General features: G+C 33.6%; 1 protein-coding gene across 3 annotated transcripts in view; it reads right to left on the bottom strand.

Annotated features, from left to right (window-relative positions):
- Pot (zona pellucida domain protein papillote) overlaps positions 1 to 17,863 on the bottom strand; it is a 30,642-nt gene extending 12,779 nt beyond the window's left edge. For 2 of the 3 annotated variants that reach the window (XM_072887594.1, XM_072887592.1), the window contains exons 1-2: positions 17,708 to 17,863; positions 1,942 to 2,041 (exon numbers count right to left, since the gene is read on the bottom strand). The gene's annotated coding sequence lies outside the window, so the exon portion shown is untranslated. Of the gene's footprint in view, positions 1 to 1,941; positions 2,042 to 3,365; positions 3,485 to 17,707 lie in introns of those variants that run through there. The other variant, XM_072887593.1, reaches the window with a different exon arrangement.
- Positions 17,864 to 22,220: the final 4,357 nt, after the last annotated feature.

The following is a 22,220-nucleotide window of genomic DNA, read 5'->3' as shown; positions in this document are numbered from 1 at the left end:
AAATTATAAATATAATTTGACTTTTATATTTAATATTCGTTAAGTTTAACAAATATATAAAGACAAGTAACTTGTATTTTTATTTTTTTTTTTAATCTAGACAAAAATCTTTTGATTATTGATTGAAAGGCACGTTTCATTAAATATATTTTTCAAGTCTAAAAAACAGTTTTGCATGATTGTTCGCCGTTATGAATAAATGGAACTGCGAATAGAGAGAGGAGCCTTATCCTAAGCGTTCGAAGCTTTTCTGCGTGGATTGTCGAGGTTGTATACTCTAACGGTATCCTTCTGATAGAACTTATTTTCGTAGAAAAGTCGAGTCATGCCCTTTCCGCAGCGATCGATTCGCTTACATTTCGATGCAATGTGCGAGACTTTATTGCGATTGTACCGTGCTCATCCATCAGTCTCAATCCTCTCGCGTCACTGAGAGATGTTGAGATACCTTTGGAATAGCCATTATCCGCTCAGCAGCGAGGCCATTAAAAAAGATGCGATTGATATCCGGCCTTCCGCTGGCGCAATCTCGACTTCCTCGTGCAACCGGCTACCGTGTCCGGCAAAGAAAAAAAGAAAAAAAAAAGAACCGTAACAAGTTTTTCAGCAGCAACTATCCTTCAACGCTTCGTAAAACCGTAGATTTAGAAAGACAATAATAGCTCCCTAGTTTGTTTACTATAATGTCGTATTACATAATTTCGCAATGTGTGAAGAATAATGTTAATGATCAAAATATTTTTTTGTTGGGATCAGATTAAAAAAAGAAAAAATATAAGCTTCATGCTTTATAACTGTCAATATTTGACGAACATTAAATATGAAAATTAAATTAAAATATTTGTTGGCAGAGAAAATTTTTGAGAAAAACAGTATAAAACAATATTTTATATATTGTGCAAATCTCTCTGTCATTTTGTCTAAAATTTGTATCTATATTTTATGATTCACTCCTGATTCACTCTCTCCATCATATATCGCGAGTAGAATTAAATGATATTATCGGAGTTAGCGCGCGAAAATTCACTCGCGTTTATTAAATTTATTTCTCAGCGGAAATCGTCCGCGTATAAAGTCGTCCTTTGCATACGCGTGATTAAATAACGCAAATTCCTTTTTAACGCGCATAAGATGAATCATGTCTGTTATAGCTGAATTTGTCATTTCGCTGCGGATACGAGCGAGGAAAACGCGCGAGAAATCGAAGGGAATATTTCGCGGTCATCCCTCTCTCTAACGATGACTGCCGACAAGTCTGTGATGCAGGACCGCGAATGAAGGAGAGTCTCGGACACGCTTCGTTGCACTCGCGTTGCCGGACCGGCTGCACCGTTAGACCGCACCGCGATAATATGCGCTCGCGGTATAACAGAGTGCCCGGTTATACTGACTCGGCTGCGCCGAGTATTGTTGTTTATCCCCGAAACTTGCGAATTTTCCAATTTTCTAATCCTAAGTGTCGATGATATATCGCGAATGTCTTGAAAATTCGATCGTTCTAATCATTTATCTCGTGATATTAACTCTCAATTTTTCTCTATTTTCTTCTATTTATTATTTTTATATAATCAGAGTAACATTAGAAAAGAGCTCAGTAATATTGCAAATGAACTAAGAAAGGCGAAAATTTGTTTGTATTGAAATAATTTTCAAATACATTTCAACTTTATTTTGCACTGTTTTTTTTTCTTGTTGAGGAGTTTTGTTCTCAACGGAATTTACTCTTAAGATCGAGTATTGCTCCTGGAAATAATTGAGATTGATTTTATTTGTTTTTATAATTATACGAGGATTGATCTTGGAAAGTTCTTGTACGTGGTAATTTACGCTTGAAAAAGTCGAAATTATTAGACAAAATCGAGAATAAAAAAAAACCTAAAAGACAACTAAATAATTTTTTAAATTAAAGTTGTTTAATCAGGATTATCCTGACATACGTACCGTTGATGCTTTAGCCGCTTACCGATCGCAGATTCCTCGTCCCGGGTCCTCGTTCCTCGTTCCTCGTTTCTTTAAGATTGATGACGCATGGCGCACTGTTCTGAAATACCAAAGTAACATGACGGGAATTACTTTAGTGAAAGTTATCTCGGCGGAGCGTGAAATATGCGGACATCGCGACAAGACGCGTGCACAACCGCGATTGACGGCTAATAATACACGGTGGTTACAAATCCGCGGCACGCTCCTGCGTGACACACAAGTGTGTAAATATTTGTGGTTGCCTTGTATATCAATGGGAAACAAAATAGGGAGAGAGACATCGAGATCTCTCTACAAAGTGTTCCCTATAAATATAGACTAGTATTATATATCACAGTACTGATATATATCATGTATAAAAAATAGACATAAGGAGACCAGAATACGTAATATTCGTCAGAAAATAAATAACTTTATGCAATAAAAGATGCTTATTTTTTGATAAAAAATACAGTAATACCAGTCATATATTTATATCTGTATTATATCCAATATGCTTTGTTTTGAGGCACTTTAATGGTTGTCAGTCCGATGTTGGAATGTCACTAATAATTCAGCTTAAACTGTTATTCTATAGAAATGAGCTGGCACGATCTATAAATCACAAAGACTAACAGGAACTTCTACCGACGAGGATTAGTCGATCCGAGAGCATCGAACCGGATCGTTATGTAGCGTGCTTTAGTAACTTCCTTATATTCGGAGTAATTAAAGAGATGCCTTTTTTTTCTACCGAAACATGTTATTACCAGAAATACATAATTAACACCTCTTATAGTTACTATATTCTGCGTTTCTAATGTGCACTCTGGAATTCTTTATAGCCTCAGGAGAGGGCTTTTATTAGGCTGTACTCCATAATTGCATCTGAGAATGTGCGCCTCTATGATACTCGAGTGTAAAGGCAAGAAGGCGAGACTCCCATTGGGATGGTAGATGAAGCGTGAGATTAAAAAGGTATCCCAAATGATTTATGAAGAGCCTCAACAAATATTAGCCAGATTTTACTTTTTGCCATTTCTTCAACGCAAAAAAAAAAAAAAAAAAAAAAAAAAATAACATTGGCTTTGTTTGCGAAAAAATGCGCATTCTAGGAATGATGACAGAAGATATTGCAAACTCTCAAAATTACAACATCAACCAGATTTAATATAACTCTTCTGCATCGTCCTGCGGCACATTTTTCTCTGGCAGAGATATACACTCGACGTAATTGATTCTTCCATGACACAGTACGATGATGCGTCGCCAACCTTGGCCGCTTCCTGTCATACAAATACACACACACACACACACATATACATACACAAACACACCTGCGTATTTATTGACACAACTATCCGACCGATAATTTTCTTAAAGTCAAATCGCATTGCACTCACCGATATTCCTTTTGGACGATGGCACGTGAATGTCGTACCGATTATGAGACTTCACGTAGATACATGTGTGTTCAAATACGTACTTTCACATGTGTACATACAATCCGTGCGGACGTGTTCGCGCTTCGCGACGAGGAGGATAATGAGGATCGTCAGCGAAAGAATTCGCGAAGGCTTTCGATGATGGTCAGGTCGAGAGATGTCCCACGCGATTTTATCGCCAACGCGATTCTACATTGTATCGCCTTGGTGGAATATAAAACGAATGATATGTGTATAGGATGCTTCAGCAATCGTGACTTTCTCGAGATATTAATAATTGACTTTCAATGATGATCTAAATACATGTCGAGAAGGATTAAGTTTCATAGATTGGTGCGAATAAATGAGAGATTATTTCTTAAAATTACTTTCTTATAATTTTGATTAAATTTACTTTAATTTGCATTTTTAGTTACATATGTAAAATTGAAGTCTTTCGTATGCAAAAGAAATATCTAATTTTAAATCTTACGATACTGCACGTACAAAGCAGAAAGAATTTTAGATTTTTAAGAAAATTGCTTCGTACTCAAGAGAAAGTTGAACATTTCTTTCTCGTAGAGAGACATTTTGCTGTTGCCAGGAAATTTGATCGTTTAAATTTAGTTTAATACAACGTGAAACGAAATAAATAAAGCTTTAGGTTAGTATTTAAGTAAATACAAAGATAAATTTTAAAAACATTTCTATACATATATACAACTGATATTGTGAAGGAAAAATATGTTTATAGAATACATGGTTGCGTTCGAGAAAATTTAACCGAGATAGATTTTTTTTTCACGGTTCTTATTCAAGCAAAACACAATTATGCAAAGTAGGAGGGAAAAATGTGTTTGAGCGAAGATAAACTTTGAACACATTAGTAAAGATAAAAATATGTAATAGAGATTCTTTTTAACTTCATAAATGTTTTTCATATTTTTCATCTGAAGAGATAAATATATTATATATGTAAAGAATATGCAGAGAAATATGAAGAAGATTTTCTCAGATCGATCGCGTCGAGTGTAAAGTATTACTAAAATATATGCTTCGAAATAACACGTGTGCATTTTTCAAGAGTAAAAAATAATTTTTAAACTTTTTCTCAACGAGATATTTTTAATTAAAAACATATACGTGGCAGTTTGTTATAAAAATTATTACAAGAAAAAGTCATTAAAGGCTTTTAAAAACATAGCGTGAAGAAATACTAAGAATGATCATCTCGATAACTCACACCGGAATAAATCACGCATGCGTACTAATCATCCGCGTCTCTTCGCGCGCGATTTTCCTCTTAAAATAATTCCCCGATCTATTTAAATATTTAAAGGTTTACGTGTCTCTCGTCGAGTTTATTTCTGCTAGGAAACGATGACAAAACTTTTCTCGTATGCTTGTAAACACGTCGCAGGCGAGATTACTCACGGATGTCGGTGATATAGCAATGGATGACTTATATTTTTCGCGGAACTATTATATAAAAGTATCATTGGCGACGACAATTCCATAAGGAATAGGAAGGAAAGATGTGTTGCATGTTTTATCATGTCGGATACATTGTATTATAAAAATGGATGGCACGTAGAAATAAAAGGAAAGAATGACAGATTCGCTATCCTTGCTTGCGATGATTTTTTCGAAGATAGTAAATGGAAGGATTCATATATCACGGCAGACAAGTACTTATTAATTATGCCAAACAATAATTTAAGAGAAACAAAGCACTGAGAAAACAACAAAGAAGATACGTATCTATTGTTTCAACGTTTTGCTACTGTGTCGTAATTTTTCTTTTTTATGAAATTTTAATATATAATATTTCGAGAAGAACCATTGTGACGTACTAATGTCCATCGATAATAGAGAATACATATTATAAAATATAAATTAAAAAAATTAAACAGAGACAGCTCTCGTTAAGATTCGGAAGTTAGTAAAATCCACGTAAGTTATTCATGTCTCGAGAGTTTATAAATATTTCTCCTGACAGAAAGACTCACTAAAATGTGGAAGAAAATAACACGCCTGAAAAATAAAAATAAATAAATAAAACTGTTAAGAAAAGTATTAAACGGAAAATAAGACCTACGATCGTAATATTCGTGTGTAAAGTAATATATTCATAACTTAAAATTAAAGCAATTTCTGGAATATCTGTAATGTGATTTTTTAACATTTTTTACTTTTTTTAACTTTACTACCAAATTAATTTTTATATTTTTTTTAACTTTTAAATTAATGTTAATTAGAAAGCTAATAAAAATCTACGGAAAATTCTGTAAAAATTTCCTTAAAAACGTAACGTATCAACTTATTTTTCGTCAAAGTCAAATTCTAAGTTCGCTAACTCTAATGACTTCTTCAATCGTTCGCGCTTCCTAGAAGGGAAGTATGACGTGAACGCCCAGTCACGCCAAATGTCTCGATGCCTTCCTGCGATCGAGCCTTTAAAGTCGAACCAGTATCCGAAGGAGACAACGTTGCGATCTCGTTGCGCAAAGCCGAGCGCGAAGTCTCGACTTTCACTGGCCGCGGCCGCCACCGTCGTCGTCGCGCACGGATACGCGTGCGCGCGCACGTGCGTGTATCCTTGCAAGCCGCCGCCGCACACACGTGCACGAGACAGCGAGCGCGAGAATTGCGCTCCTCGACGTGCATCGCTGGACGCACGAAAAGCAAAAGATATACGTAACCGGCGGATTCAAGATTAAAGGATCGAAAAGAAAAACGAGGATTATCGTAGCCTCCCTTCCATTTATTATACGTAAAGTATATATCTCCTTGATTAGTTGCTTTGTGATATTGGCTTTCAAAACTCGATTTTTCCTAATATTTGTTTGGCCAGAAATATGAGGAGGATGATTAACTTGAAATGGAAAATTATTACTCCGATGGTAGAAAGCTCGAATCTTTTTATTTCCAAAAGAGGATAAACATTTGCCCGTATATCGGATTGAAAGCAGTAAATGGATGATAAATGTCTGTTGTTTAATCCCTCATTTAAAATATCAAAAATTAAAAATTGTGGCAGTTTTTCAGGAAAGATTTTAACGTATATCATGTTATTATGAACGATGAAATATTTCTGTGAATAAATCATTACTTGTTGTTACTAAAGCGGATTTATATCAATCTTACACGATTTTCATGTTCAGGACAAAAAGATTTAAAAAGTTGGTTTAAAATAGAAACTTGGTAAAAAATAAAAATTGAACGCATGAATCAGTTCAATAAAGTATTATGTAAATGATAGATAGATCAATACAAAAACGATAAAATATCATTGTTGAGAAAATGCACTGTCTGGTGCGAAAAATGAAGGACGGAGTAGGTCAATCGGATTAAGGAAACACGATAAGAAAAACGTCATGGATTATACTGAGCGAGTAAATTACAGTTTCCTTTTTCCAGAATCGTTGCACGACGCAGCTGCGGCTCTTTCTACTTGCGATGTAAAACAGAAATTTCATTTATAAAACTATATTCCACGATATATGTATAATAATACGCGATTTCTTCTATGCATTTTATTACATATTTTATATATCATATATTTTTATGTGTATATATATATTTTTTTTTTATATATACTGTTATATATAATATAAATCTAATATTAAATATTAATAGTAAATATATTAATAATTAATATTAATATTTAAATATATTAAAATTCTAATATTAATTATATATATATATATATATATATATATGTAAAATATATACACCCATATAATCTCAACAATCGCCATGTAACACTCGCATCGATGCAAATCTTGTTTCGCGCCTTGCCACACGTCAAAGAAACGGATATACAAACGGGATTAAACAAGAAAAAATCGAAATATCAGAGTGCCAGGGACAGCTGCGAACTGTCTCGCTACAGCCGTGGATTATAACGATCGGACTTTTGCTATTACGAAAGTGTGTTTTAACTCAAAGTGAATGGTGCAAAGCACGTTACGGAATTGCTACAAAAAGAATACTAATGCATTTTTACGATCGCTGGTTATACATACATACAAGTCGAAAGATTTCGAGCTAGAAGTCGAGCCGGTTTCAAACAATCCATAATCATTTTTGACTGACTTGCATATTTGAGACGAAGGTAGATCAAAATTGAATTTTTCTTATTATTTCAGTTTACCAAACGAGTTCGCTATGCAATTTGTTTAACAGAATAATAAATGTTAATAAATCTAATAAATTTTATTTTCTAATAAGGAATAATTAATAAAATGAAGAATAGATACAAATATAATATATAATAAAAAATATTCATATATCCATTTCTATTAATTTTTATATAAAAAATTTAATTAGATATAATTGAGAGAAAAATAATAATTTAAAGAAAATGGAGAAGAAGCGGTTAAGACTGAAAACTGAAATATATAATTTTACTTTTGCCAAAAAAGTAATTTTCCAAACACATACATTTATAAATAAGTTATTAAATATAACAAATGAGATTCAGATAATAAGTAAAAATATATTTCATTTCAACAAGATTAATGAGTGCTTCCCATTTAGCGACACAAGTTGACAAGCATCATTCTGTCTTTTTTCAGCATCCAGTGACACCAAAGATAGATTAACTTTTGTGCCGACTTGTGTCACTAAATGAAAAGCATCCAATATAAATCTAATGTAGAACCTTATAATTTTAAATAAACAGAATAGTTTTTTAGATATAAAAAATAAATGAAATAATAACACATAAAAGCAATCTTAATAAACTTATTTGAGTACAAAACAAAATTCATATAATCAAGAATTTACATTATTGATAAAACAAAAGAATATAATTATATTAAATTTTGTTAAAAAAAAGATAGGAGCAAACATTTTGATCTCATTTTTTAACCTTCATCAGCGCAAGCATACAGTATAATTAGCATTCAAGAATATATTAAAGAATATATTTAAATTATTAAGTTAATTATATTAAAGCAAGGCGGAAAGACCTCTGGTTTAATACGCACTAACAGTTATGAATATGAATCCGTTGATATATCTTTATCTTTTTATATAAAGATCTACGCAAATATAAGTGCTCCTCATTAGTTTTTGGCCAAGAGATTACACATGTTAACGATCTCAATTAAAATCGTGTAGATTTAAAGATGTAAGTAACAACGATTTTAATATAATAACGTGAGAGTAAAAATAATGTGTACAGCTCGCTTACATAGTCAAGAACTTTCACGTTGCTATATTATACTAAAATCGTTGTTACTTACATCTTTATATCTACACGATTTTAATTGAGATCGTTAACGTGCGTAACAGACTTCTTGCCCAAAGAAAACTATAATGAGGAGCACTTATATTTGCAGATCTTTACATATAAAGAAAGTCTCAACAATGTGTACATATTTATAACTGTTGGAGTGTATCAAACCAAGGTCTTCCCGCCTTGTTTTAATAATAGACTTAATAATTTAAATATATTCTTTGATAATGCTAATTATACTATATGCTTGCGCTGATAAAGATCCAAAAATAGGACTAAAATGTTCGTTTTTATTTTTTAAAATTTAATATATAATTCTTATGTATACTATTTGTATATAATGATGTAAGTTCATAATTATATAAGTAAGTATATTTTCTTTTGCATTCAAATAAGTTTATTAAAATAACTCTTACATGCCTATTATTTCTTTATCTTATAATTTTTTTATCTTATAATTTTAGTTTATTTTTAATTATATAAATTATATTATTTAGATTATACGACACAACTAAACGAAACGTTAATTTAAAATAACGAAATTATGAAATATTGTCGATAAGATTCATATAATCATAAAAAAAGCAAAATATTTTTTATCGCAATTTTTGCGCTGTAACTTTTCCATATAATTTAATGCGTGTTGCATATAACGTACTGTTAGAATGTATCACGATACTTATATGTCGTTACTATGTGCAAATGATAACAATTATCCGTCTTAGTGGTTAAGAATGTCATTGTAAATACTTAATTCATAAGCATTGGAAATCATTTGGTTAAAGTTTGCAGTATATCTTGATGCGAAAATTTAAAATTTATTAACACTAAGCAGGCCTGCAGAAATAGCTATGAATACGTGCAAAGCGATAAGATTAGGAACAAAGAACCTTGAAACCTAAAACTTGAGTCAAATAAACAACAGGAAAACTGAAAAATATTGTAGTATCAAAATTTTTACGAAAAATTTGACATTATATATTTTGCAATATATTAATTAACAATATTTTCCTTTTGCTTTTACATATAAATAAATTTTTTTATATATGATCTAATTTATTTATATATAAACTAAAACTAAATGATAAATATATATCATTCTTATATAAATAATTTAATTAATTTACATCTTAATATTGAAATATTTCACCAAATATATTTATACGTATTTATATTTATTTATATAAATATATATATAAAAAATTAAATAATAATTATAAATACTTTAATATTTTGCTCAAGTATTTTAAACATGTTAAAATAAAATCTAGAACATTTTTATATTACATAACGTAAGTGGATCGCGCAGATAATTAATAATTAATAATTAAACATTTTAATTTTAAGCAAATAACAAATAATAAATTTAAAAAACAAATATATTACTTATTCACTTCACGAGATTGCTTTGCCGTCGCTCGATGTCGTCTTTTTAAATCTTCTCTTTCTCTCTTTCTCGTCTTTTGCTCCTTTTCATGGCATTGAACATTCATTCGCGAAAATACGGTTAATTACAATCGAGCTAATTATTAGAATACAAACGTACGCTATTTTGAATAGCACTCTTTCAACGTTAATTGCGTACTTTACACATATTGGAGAATATCATGAAAATTAAATTACGCTAGCTCAAAATTACGTTTTATTCGACACTCGGAAATTAAAGATAAATATTCGCAGAATGTAGTGTACGAAAATATATCCTTGTTTTATTGCGATAGTGTCAGTGACTCGCGTCATAGATTTCAATCACGTAAAATACACATTTTCAACACTTTACCGATATATAAACATGATATTTTACTATGCGATTGACAAGTATATTAAAATATCTGTATGTAATTAAAAACGATTATATTTATTAATTCATTGTTCTTCGGCTCGTAATCGATCCATTATATACGCGATACTGCTTTATTAATAAGCAAGAAATTCAGAAATAATATACCTACCAATTTTATCCTGATATCGCGCGATACTACGCAGATCGAGTTAATAATGGCTGATTATAACGCGATAATAGCGAGAATTATTAAATCCCGAAGATTAATGATCGTTAATTATAATAATCTTTTAATTAAAGAAAAATAGTGTAAGGATAACTTTATGAGAAGATTGGATGGAATTAATATCGCGAAGATTGATATAAGAATTTTATCAATGAACAATATACATATAACACACCTTGTTTAACGTGCGAACATTGATCGAATAACAACAATCCTTTTCTCTATGGAGCGATCCTTACGCATTTTTTCTCCCTCTCAATGTTTTTCGTTACCCCACCACGCCATACCGTCTTCCCCCCACTCCGACATACCGCCAAATATGTGAAGGCCAAGGTCGCGTCGATATGTGTCTCACATCACTTTGATCAGTGATCACATTACGAAGGATAATACGGTGATACGCGGAGCGTCGCTATCGTGCTCGAGTAAGAGTCGCAATAACAAGCGCCGTACACTCTCAGTTCTCAATGTCAATTGAAATACCTTATCATCGCGAAAGATTCAACATATTGTATTATGAAACAGATTTATAAAATATTCCATGTCGTTTGAATTTTCATAATTATCGATAGACTATAGATAGAATTATAGATGTATCACAATTTTTATATGATTATATATGGTTATCAATTAGACGTAAAATTATCAATTGATGACATTTTGATACTTTAATCACTCGATTCGTGTATTACTATCTTTTGCGACGTATATGTCCGTGTATATTGATATTGTTTATATGTACAATGCACGGTCGTACGATCGACGTGTCATTTATGTTGCGTGACTCGAGCGAAAAGGTAGCGACATGAGACGCTCCGTATTATCTCTCGAAATTGTATATTGCGACAATTTTTAATACCACAAACACGATTATTCATACAATTATTACAATTAGCAATTATCAATTCGTGCGATTAATTAATTCCTGTTGTTATCGCGTTTTAATTAGCCATTAACTCGATTTGCGTAGTATTGCGTGGTAAAATCAAAAACAGAAATTGACAGATGAAATTAACGTAATCCTCAAATATCGAATAAGCAGATCGTAACATCATGCTAGCGTTATTATATAGCAATATTTTCCGGTATGTCGTAATATAATAAAGTGCCCAATATATATAAAGTATTCTATAATTAATATCATTAGAGTATCAGCCAAAATGTCGCTCGATCATATTCTAGGGCGAACGCGATCGTAATTAACCGTATTTTCGTGAGTGAGTATTTAATACTATGAAGAGGCAACAAAGGATGAGCAAGAGAGAAAGAATAAGCCCGGGGAGGTATCAGGAAATAGCGGAGCAACCGTAACGTGAGTAATTTATAATTCTTATTTAATTGGTTATTTGTTAATTCTGTGAATTAATTAGTTTATCCATATTTAGAATAATGATCCATTTTACACTATTGTATAATATAATGAACATAGAATTTTTCATTTTATTTTTCAAATTTTAATAAAATATTTTTAATAATTAATATTTTATATAGATATTTGGATATAGATTTTATATAAATAATATAGATATTTATATAAATGGATATAATTTATTATATATAAAAAGATAAAAAATTTTACCGTTATTTAAGATTTATAAAATTATTTAGATTATTTATGTAAGAATTAAAAATTGTAAATATATTTCATAAAAATTTATATATTTATAAAAAATATTTTTATTAGAAATTATATCATTTTTTTGAAATCCTGTTAAAAAGAATGACTAAAGAATTTTTCAATTGCGTATAGTAATTCTTTTTTTAGATACCTATTAATTATTTATTAGCTTTATCTGCTTTAATTTGAAAATATTTATGTTTATACAGGTCAACGTAACATAACTCCGCTGTTGCGCATCTTATTGGTGAGTGCTAAATTATTTTTTATTTTAAATTTATATAAGGTGATGGATTTGTAATGATATCAGGTGGAGCAATAAAATATTCCGCATTATTCTTCTTATAAATTGCTTACCATTTATGTCTATAATTATTATTATATTTAAAGACCAAATTAAAATTAATTTAAATTAATAAAAGAATGTTAGAAATAAATATATCTTATAAATCCATACACAAACATACATATTGCTTCAAAATTGACAAACTAAAACGGATTATAAATATTTAACTTTACAATATTTATTCATAACATGAACTTACGTATTCAACTATTTTTAAATATTCAAAGAGCGAGGTTCCATTCTCAATATTGATTATTTAAGTATTTCGAAATTCAACGACAGCGAAGAGCAATTTCCTAATAAGTATCGATCAGTGCAATTAATTCAATTTCTCTTTCAAAAAAATAAAGTACCAAAAAAATTATCGTTAATACATATTTTTTAAGTTGATTATCAGCGTAGATCATACAAAAAATATAAGTATTTACATATAAATATCGCGATCATTAATGTAATAGTTTGTTTTGGCATGTTAATAAAATGATAAAATCTCGCTTATTCAATTCTATTAGGTTTTACATCTAATTATTGAAGTTATTAATATAAAGAAGAAAATAAATAGAATAAATATATATTTAAAAATATAATATCATAAGATGCCATATAAAAAATTATTTTTTTTTATTAAAATTAGTATAAATACACAAAAACAAAGATTTATTTTAAAGATTTATTTATATTAAAGATTATGTTTTGTACTATATATATTTAAAGAGAGAGACAGGAAGAGAGAGCGAGAACAAATAATTATTATAAAAATTATAAAATAAGTAAATGGTGTATTGTAACTTTCTGAAAATTAATACACGCGCATACAAACTTAGGGTTGTATTAAAATCTAATATCGCGAGTTACTTGATTATTTAGTTGATTTCCCAATACGATTTCCATGGTAAAGAACGCGCGTACATCCGCACCTATGCGAGACGCGTAAGCGGCAGTGAATAAAGCGACCGTGCCCTGTATCAGTGACGTCATCCTCGCCGGATTCAAAATGGCGATCGCGTGTTCACCAGGCGAAATCGACAACGAGCAACGGCGGCGGCGACGGTCCCAGGACCGGTTTTCGAGGAGGCGGTACCACCGCCGCCGTCGTCGACACCGCGTGCAATTTTTCGTCGTTTTGCGGGCCGAAAAGCCGAAGCTGCGAAATCGCACGTCGACTACCCTGCCTACGCAAATTGTTACGCTAAACATTCGCACTCTGGAGATTCTTCTAATTTATGCAAAATGTCCGGAGGGACTCCTATTTCCTTTCATGTTTCAGCTTCTTTCGATCGATATATATCTATTTATTTTAAATAAATTTTTTAATTATAACGAATATACACGACACAAGCGTACAAACATTTAGAAGACACGTCTTCTCGACTGTTTCAAAGATATCTGAAGATTAAAGATGTTTCTTAATTAAATATACGAAAATTTTAAATCACTATTTCAATTCAGAAAATTTTATAAAATGAAAAATTTAATTGAAGGGAAAATTTTAAGCAAGAAATAAAATTTTATTTTACAGTTGTCTGAAAATTATTTCGTAATGCTTCATAAATTTATTCTTCGTAAAAGTTCATAAATTCTGAATCGTTTATAGTCCGTAAATCATTAGTAGACATCTTGAAATTTTTCTTTAGAGATGATTTAATGCAAGAGAATTCCTATACTCATATATAAAAAAAAGGAAATGTAAGGACCCTAGGACATCTTGTATACAAGCAGAATCTTATTCTATCGGATTTGACTTAGAATGAGACTTTATGTATCAATGGTGGTCGTAAAATGGCGTAAAATAGTAACGTGGTTGCTATACTTAAAATCCCCCTGTTGAAGAGAATGCAAGAAGAATCCCATTGTCGGCAATGAAAACAATTTCCCACGTGTCGACCTACGCGATTTTGCTATCGTAAACTTTGCGCGCGCACCGCATTACAAATCGTATAGTGATCTCGATCGAGATATAGAATAATGCAGAATCGTGGAAACGAGACGATCGGAGTATTCTAATAAAATGCTAAAACGGTTTTTGAATAAAGATGAGAACGCGTGATGAAACGAGTTTCTCGCCGATGGATCGCATAAACGTATCAGTCTCATACTCATTTAACACCTTTGTCGTCGCAAAATTTTCTCGAGCGATTAATTCGAAAATCGATACGGCGTTGTCGAATGACGCGCGCGCGTTCCCTCGGATGCGTAGCGGTGCGTATCCCGTTCTGAGAGACACGCGCTCGTCGGGTACGAGCGCATCTCTCGCGTGTGAGGAGGTGTAGCAACGGATGTCAGTGGCGTAGGGCGATATTTTTCAAACTTTTTTTATCAAATATCCTACAAATCTATCTTGAGGACGAGAATGCGTTTGAAAGTGACTAAAATATTGAAGAAATATTTTTTATTTTTTTTTTTAATATACAATAATTTCCTGAAAATTTTGAGCTGCGAAATGATTTTTAGATGTGTCTAAAAAAATGTTTAATATATAAAAGTAGCATTAAAAAAAACAAATAAAACGTCCTTCTGTAAAATCCGAGGTTTTTTTTTTCGATAAGAAACTGATTTAATTATTATTATTTTGTTTAATATCTGCTTAATTTGAGAAAAATTATACTTTTATCAACAGCTGTGATCAAAGTTACTGAAAAAGCTCACTTTACTTAAAACGTAATTTAAGGAAAAGTTAATTCGGTAAAACATCAATTAAAGTGCAGCCAAACATATGGAAAAGAAAATAAAATTAATTATTCGGGTTCCACCAATATTGAAAGAAAGGAACATAAAAATAGATAGCATAATAATAATTTCGCAGCCATGACTCATAGCTCTTTTATAGACTATCTAGATAGACATCTCTATCTACGAAACGAAAAATAACGTTAGCGACGAATCGATATAATTTTATAAATGTGCGGAAAAAACCTGAAATAATATCGCAATGGCAATTAAAAAAATTTGAGGTTGAAAACAAATATTGCTGTTTTCAATGCGAGAAGACGAAGATATTAACTCGCGGAAATTATTGACGCCACGGTAGTATGCGTATTGAAAACTTTCTTCGCACAGGCAGCTTTCAGACTACCATACTGATATACGATGACTTTCGAGTCTTTTCACCTAGCCGCAATGTGCGTCGCTTGAACTTTCAAACGTCGATCGAATGCTTTTGCTTTTCTATAGAACCGTGCTTGGATCATCGCGTCTGAATTATGACACTGATGCTTGATTCATTCATCACCAAGTATACGTCAAAACTTGCATACGATGTGAGACATCGACTGCACGTTTAAGAGTACAAACGTTGATTATATAATCCATTGACCAGTTGCTAAACTGACAATATTGACATTCAAATAAGAGAGAACAGTCAGCGAGAATTCTCGAAAAAGATCCATCGCCATCGAACGCTCCGTGATTTACGTTTTATGATCTCAGAGATCAGGGAATCTCTACTTATACGATATTTTCAAGCAAACCATCGATACCAGCTTATTAACCCATTAATCGTGCCGCTTGTCAAGCGCATTATTTGTTTTAAATATATTTTATTACTTTTTTTATCCGCGTTTTTATTTTTACATGGACAAAGTCCGAGGTCCATTTTTTAGAATTTATATTCAACTGTCTAAAAAGATGATCTCGACAGATACATGATTATTTATAAAACTGAATGTTTTTTATATTACACGGCATTTTAGTCGTTTCGTGAATATAAAATTAAAATTGTCGTCCATCTTATCAGTTCAGACTAGTACAGATTATTTGGTATTAAAAGTAGGCAGAAATATTTGCATCGTATACTTGCATTCGTTGTTGCATGCATAAATTAGATACCATTCGCGATATTCTGATTTCTTGCTGTCCAGATCAAAGTTTTGATCAAAAGAATTAATATCTCGAATCCGTTACAACAGTAATTCGCCGAAAGGTCGATACACTTGCTACAATAAAGTTTCAATACTACTCGCAAAAGAGAAAGGAGAGAAAGAAAGAGAGAGAGAGAGAGAGAGAGAGAGAGAGAGAAAAGAGAGAGAGAGAGAGAGAGAGAGAGTATAAGATACTCATTATATTTTTCATCTATAAAAGTAGATGGTCAATTTAACGGATTAGCTCCATCGTGTTTTTGTCTCCGCGTCATATTGGCCGGAACATAAATCATCCTTTGAAAACTCACGCATGATTTTGAAAAGAAAAATCAAAGTCCCGCACACATTAGGGTGTGCGTCTGTATGTGTGTGTGTGTTTCTTTTACTTCCGGACTTACGTTTTAACGACCATCGTTTTTGACACGAGTTACCAAAATTGGCGCAATGGAGACTCTCAGTCGGATCGTCGTTTGCTCTCTTCGTGTACTCCTGCAACGTCGGCAGGCGCGAAGGTCAACGAGTCTTGTACGTGAGCAGGGAACGCCTATGGTTCGCGGGGCACCGAGGCGCGCGCGAGCGCGACTTACTCACGCTCACAAAATTGCTACCGGGCCTGCCCCCGCAGGGGCCTCTCTTCCCCATCCGGAGTTAATGAGCGCATCTTTCTTCGCTGACAGTCGACGACCTCGCGTCGAATTCTCCTAGGCAAGTCTCCGCCGCGTCGAGACTCTCGCCCGACCTCGATTCGTCTCGATGCTGTCAGCGTTGAGATCACCATTAGACGCGACAGACGAATGTAAAAGTGAGCACGAAAAACGATCGCCTTGAAAGAAATCAGCTGGCAGTAGCCATAAGTCGAATCGCGAAATGACTCGATCGAAATTCCTTTCCGTCGAGGAATCTTCATCGTATGCAACCTATCCTGCTCTGTCTCTCCCTCTTTCTCTCTCTGTTTGTCTCTCTCTGTCTCTCTCTCTCTCTCTCTCTCTCTCTCTCTCTCTCTCTCTCTCTCTCTCTCTCTCTCTTTCTTCTTCGCTGCATCAAACTGCGCGTATACAAAGTTCACCGGTCACAGCTGGAGGAAATCCGCACGAGTGGAGCCATTGGTGTGAATCTTTCTATTTATAGAACTTGCTATACTTCCTCTAGAGAGAAACTTGGTGACGTTTGCGTTTGATGATGAAACTCCGTATCGCGGATATTCGTCCAGCGTGTCCGGTAGTAAAACACGCGTGTTCTGTCCTACCTCGTTGCCGTGTTGCGTGCGGAGAAGGGGAGGGGGGCCGAGGGGGACGGCGGCTCTCGGGGGAGCTGCGTGCGGCCGATACACTCCTGCCCGGGAATCACAGGCAGGTAAATATCGTCTAGTGCGATCGCGCGACCACGACTGAGTACATTCTCCTGAGAGAGCGTTTCACCTGCGACGACGGAGCCCCCCGTCGGCGGCCTCGGCGCAAACTGAACCCCGCCACCTTTTTCCTCTCCCACTCGCGTCGCGATTGCGTCGCGGCCGAACCTTACGCTTACGCGCGTTCGTCCTTATACCTATCTACCTACCTGCGACTCGCATACACCATATCTCCCATACACCTATTCGGCCACCCACCTATTCGCGCGTCATGGCGCGGTACCGTCCGACGAGCATCCGGGAGACTCGCCCTCTCGGGACAAACCCGTGGGAGGCGAAACATCCTTTTTCTACGGTCAACAAGGCATCCGCGGGACGATTCTTGCGGACAGGTGTGATGATAGGGCATTAGGCAACCGAATGGGCAGTCTTCCTTTTTCATCCCTGTAAAATCTTTGTAATTTGTCGTTTGTTTAAGGGCGGACTCTCTTTCTCACGGGGAGACTTGTCAAATTAATCATAAATTTTATTACGCGAATTTTCGAGGAATAGCGCATGCCGCCTTTTGCTCCATAGTTAATGTCAAATTAAAACTTAATGTCTGGAATATTTTAATATTTTTCAAGACACTTGATATACATATGTATATATGCATGTATATACACGCGATTCTGTTTATATTAAATTATAATTTATTATATTATGTTAAAGAGGTATTTATTTATTTAGTGCATCAAAAACGAAACAAATCAATCGTTAATTAAAGACAAATGAGCTTTGAAAATGGCACACCTGCGTCAAAATAATTTCTCGAAGAGAGACGAGCATTTTGCGATATATTGAGAGACATTTAAAAGAGTACTTTTGACACTAGAGAAAGAAAGATAGATTTGTCAAAGTAATCATAAATTTTATTATGCGAATTTTCGAGGAATAGCACATGCCGCCTTTTGCTTCATAGTTAATGTCAAATTAAAACTTAATGTCTGGAATATTTTAATATTTTTCAAGACACTTGATATACATATGTATATATGCATGTATATACACGCGTTTCTGTTTATATTAAATTATAATTTATTATATTATGTTAAAGAGGTATTTATTTATTTAGTGTATCAAAAACGAAACAAATCAATCGTTAATTAAAGACAAATGAGCTTTGAAAATGGCACACCTGCGTCAAAATAATTTCTCGAAGAGAGACGAGCATTTTGCGATATATTGAGAGACATTTAAAAGAGTACTTTTGACACTAGAGAAAGAAAGATAGATTTGTCAAAGTAATCATAAATTTTATTATGCGAATTTTCGAGGAATAGCATATGCCGCCTTTTGCTTCATAGTTAATGTCAAATTAAAACTTAATGTCTGGAATATTTTAATATTTTTCAAGACACTTGATATACATATGTATATATGCATGTATATACACGCGTTTCTGTTTATATTAAATTATAATTTATTATATTATGTTAAAGAGGTATTTATTTATTCAGTGCATCAAAAACGAAACAAATCAATCGTTAATTAAAGACAAATGAGCTTTGAAAATGGCACACCTGCGTCAAAATAATTTCTCGAAGAGAGACGAGCATTTTGCGATATATTGAGAGACATTTAAAAGAGTACTTTTGACACTAGAGAAAGAAAGATAGATTTGTCAAAGTAATCATAAATTTTATTATGCGAATTTTCGAGGAATAGCATATGCCGCCTTTTGCTTCATAGTTAATGTCAAATTAAAACTTAATGTCTGGAATATTTTAATATTTTTCAAGACACTTGATATACATATGTATATATGCATGTATATACACGCGTTTCTGTTTATATTAAATTATAATTTATTATATTATGTTAAAGAGGTATTTATTTATTTAGTGCATCAAAAACGAAACAAATCAATCGTTAATTAAAGACAAATGAGCTTTGAAAATGGCACACCTGCGTCAAAATAATTTCTCGAAGAGAGACGAGCATTTTGCGATATATTGAGAGACATTTAAAAGAGTACTTTTGACACTAGAGAAAGAAAGATAGATTTGTCAAAGTAATCATAAATTTTATTATGCAAATTTTCGAGAAATAGCACATGCCGCCTTTTGCTTCATAGTTAATGTCAAATTAAAACTTAATGTCTGGAATATTTTAATATTTTTCAAGACACTTGATATACATACGTATATATGCATGTATATACACGCGTTTCTGTTTATATTAAAAATTATAATTTATTATATTATGTTAAAGAGGTATTTATTTATTTAGTATATCAAAAACGAAACAAATCAATCGTTAATTAAAGACAAATGAGCTTTGAAAATGGCACACCTGCGTCAAAATAATTTCTCGAAGAGAGACGAGCATTTTGCGATATATTTAAAGGCATTTAAAAGAGTACTTTTGACAATAGAGAAAGAAAGATAGAAACTTCTTGACCGACGTCCGTTACTCGAGAGGTGGATTTAAATGTCCCCGGGCGACGTACGGGACGCGAGCGCGTCTTCCAACATCCAGCAAGCTTAGAACCGCTATTCCTTTTCGCCGAACGATTATTTCACCACGAACAAGAGTAGCGTATTCTCTCTTTCCGCTTTATTTTCACGGGCTCCAGCGACCGCCACCACCGTCATTTCCGAGGGACGTTCTTTCACAATTTGCAATATCCTTCGCGAATTTTATCCCGACGCGGTTCTATTAAATGACGTTCGTCTCGGATAATTTTCCACAATGAGAAGATCTTCCTCACTTATCTCCGGAGTTGACGGGCGACGATAATCTCGCCTTTGGCGTTAAAGAGCGTGTATAAGTCTATAAGGATATAAGAGGTGCGACATTCTTACGTTCTTCCTTCAATCGCATCGTATTTCTGTTCAAGGTAACTACTTTAGAAGTGTTACAAACTGTAAACAGCTAATTTAACATTACGTCGGAATCTCGTATTATGCAACATGAATATATAAATGAAATAATGTTATTTCTTTCGTGTCTCCTATAATGATTTCTTAAGTATATGAATATAATATACTATTTTCCGACATCCGAAAGGATAAAACAATGATCTCATAAAGAGACCATGAATTCAACATAATTATTCCGTTTTTTTTTTCTTAAACATTCTGCTGCAATCTTTCTAGGTTTTATTTAAAAAATTGCGATCGCCTGATTGGCCGCTCCCTTTAGCGTTTTCTCTCTCATCTTTCAAAATTGTTTGCCGGTAAACGACAGATCGGTCAACTGGGAAAAGCGAAAGACAGATGGTAGACGAAAATTTTCGCGAGATGATTTTCGAGAGATGTCGGTGATAAGGACCGCGATGATCCGCGACAGAGGAAAGAAAGGGAAAGAAAGAGAAGATGAGAGAAGCGGGGGCGTAGGCCCAAGGCTTTCTGCTCGCCATTTACGGCCCGACGCGTAACCGGACACGGAAAAGTCCGCGATATAGAGAGAAGAAAGGACGACAAACGCGAGGAGGGGGTGGGTTGAACGAGAAGCGAGAGAGGGAGGTAGAGGAGAAAGATGAAAGGGGGCAAGAAAGAAATGAACACCAACCGTCAGGCCGTTTTGGTCGCGTTGCAAACCGGAAAGACCACTCGAAACTTCGTCAGCGAAAATGCACTATCGGCGACGGGCGTAGGGATGGGGTTCCCCCGATGCTTTTACGCCCGGCTCGTGGACGGCCGCGAGAATCGTCCGTCCATTGATGGCGCCAAGTTCTGCCCGACAAGTTTCTCCAGTCTTCCGAGATTCGAACTGCGACGGGGAATGATTTTATCGCGCGTCAATTTCTCGCTCAATGATAGCTTCGCTGCCACGTACTTGTTTAAAGAAAGGCGAAGGAATTTATTATTTTATAATTTTGTTTAGGATTATCGGCGATTAAAATTTAATAGTTTGCGAATGCAAATAGATGCGACAGACGCATCGATTTAGATGCTGCAAGAGTTTGGAGTTTCATATATCGTGATATGCAAAATTATAGCATCTCGCAACCAGCTAGCCAAGCGAATATAATTTATTCGCGATGATGGTAGTTAAGATGTTTGTAAGAGCGTGTCCTGTATATAGTGTGATTAATCCGATATAAATTGCTTTCACTTGTTAACTTAAAGATCAAAATCGCGTGAATCTTTCGATTTCTAACTTATAATTGTGGCTTCGAATATCTAACTCATATCTCAGACACGTACACGCACACTGATAGCTTCGCACACAAAAATTCTCTATTTATTTCATATCTTAATTTATTCTCATAAATGTCAGTTATTTATTTTCTGAATCGCGATCTATAAAGGATACGGTCACTTTTCGCGCAATATCCTGAGTTGTTAGTTAATTTACGTATCACATCATATGTATTAAAGCACAGTATAGATTAATATAATCCTGTTCGCTGGCGATTTCCTGC

Source organism: Anoplolepis gracilipes, chromosome 3, assembly GCF_047496725.1.
Source record: "Anoplolepis gracilipes chromosome 3, ASM4749672v1, whole genome shotgun sequence".
In the NCBI taxonomy this organism is placed as follows: Eukaryota; Metazoa; Arthropoda; class Insecta; order Hymenoptera; family Formicidae; genus Anoplolepis; species Anoplolepis gracilipes.
Note: the sequence above shows the minus strand (reverse complement) of the source record. Positions and strands in the feature narration are given on the sequence as shown.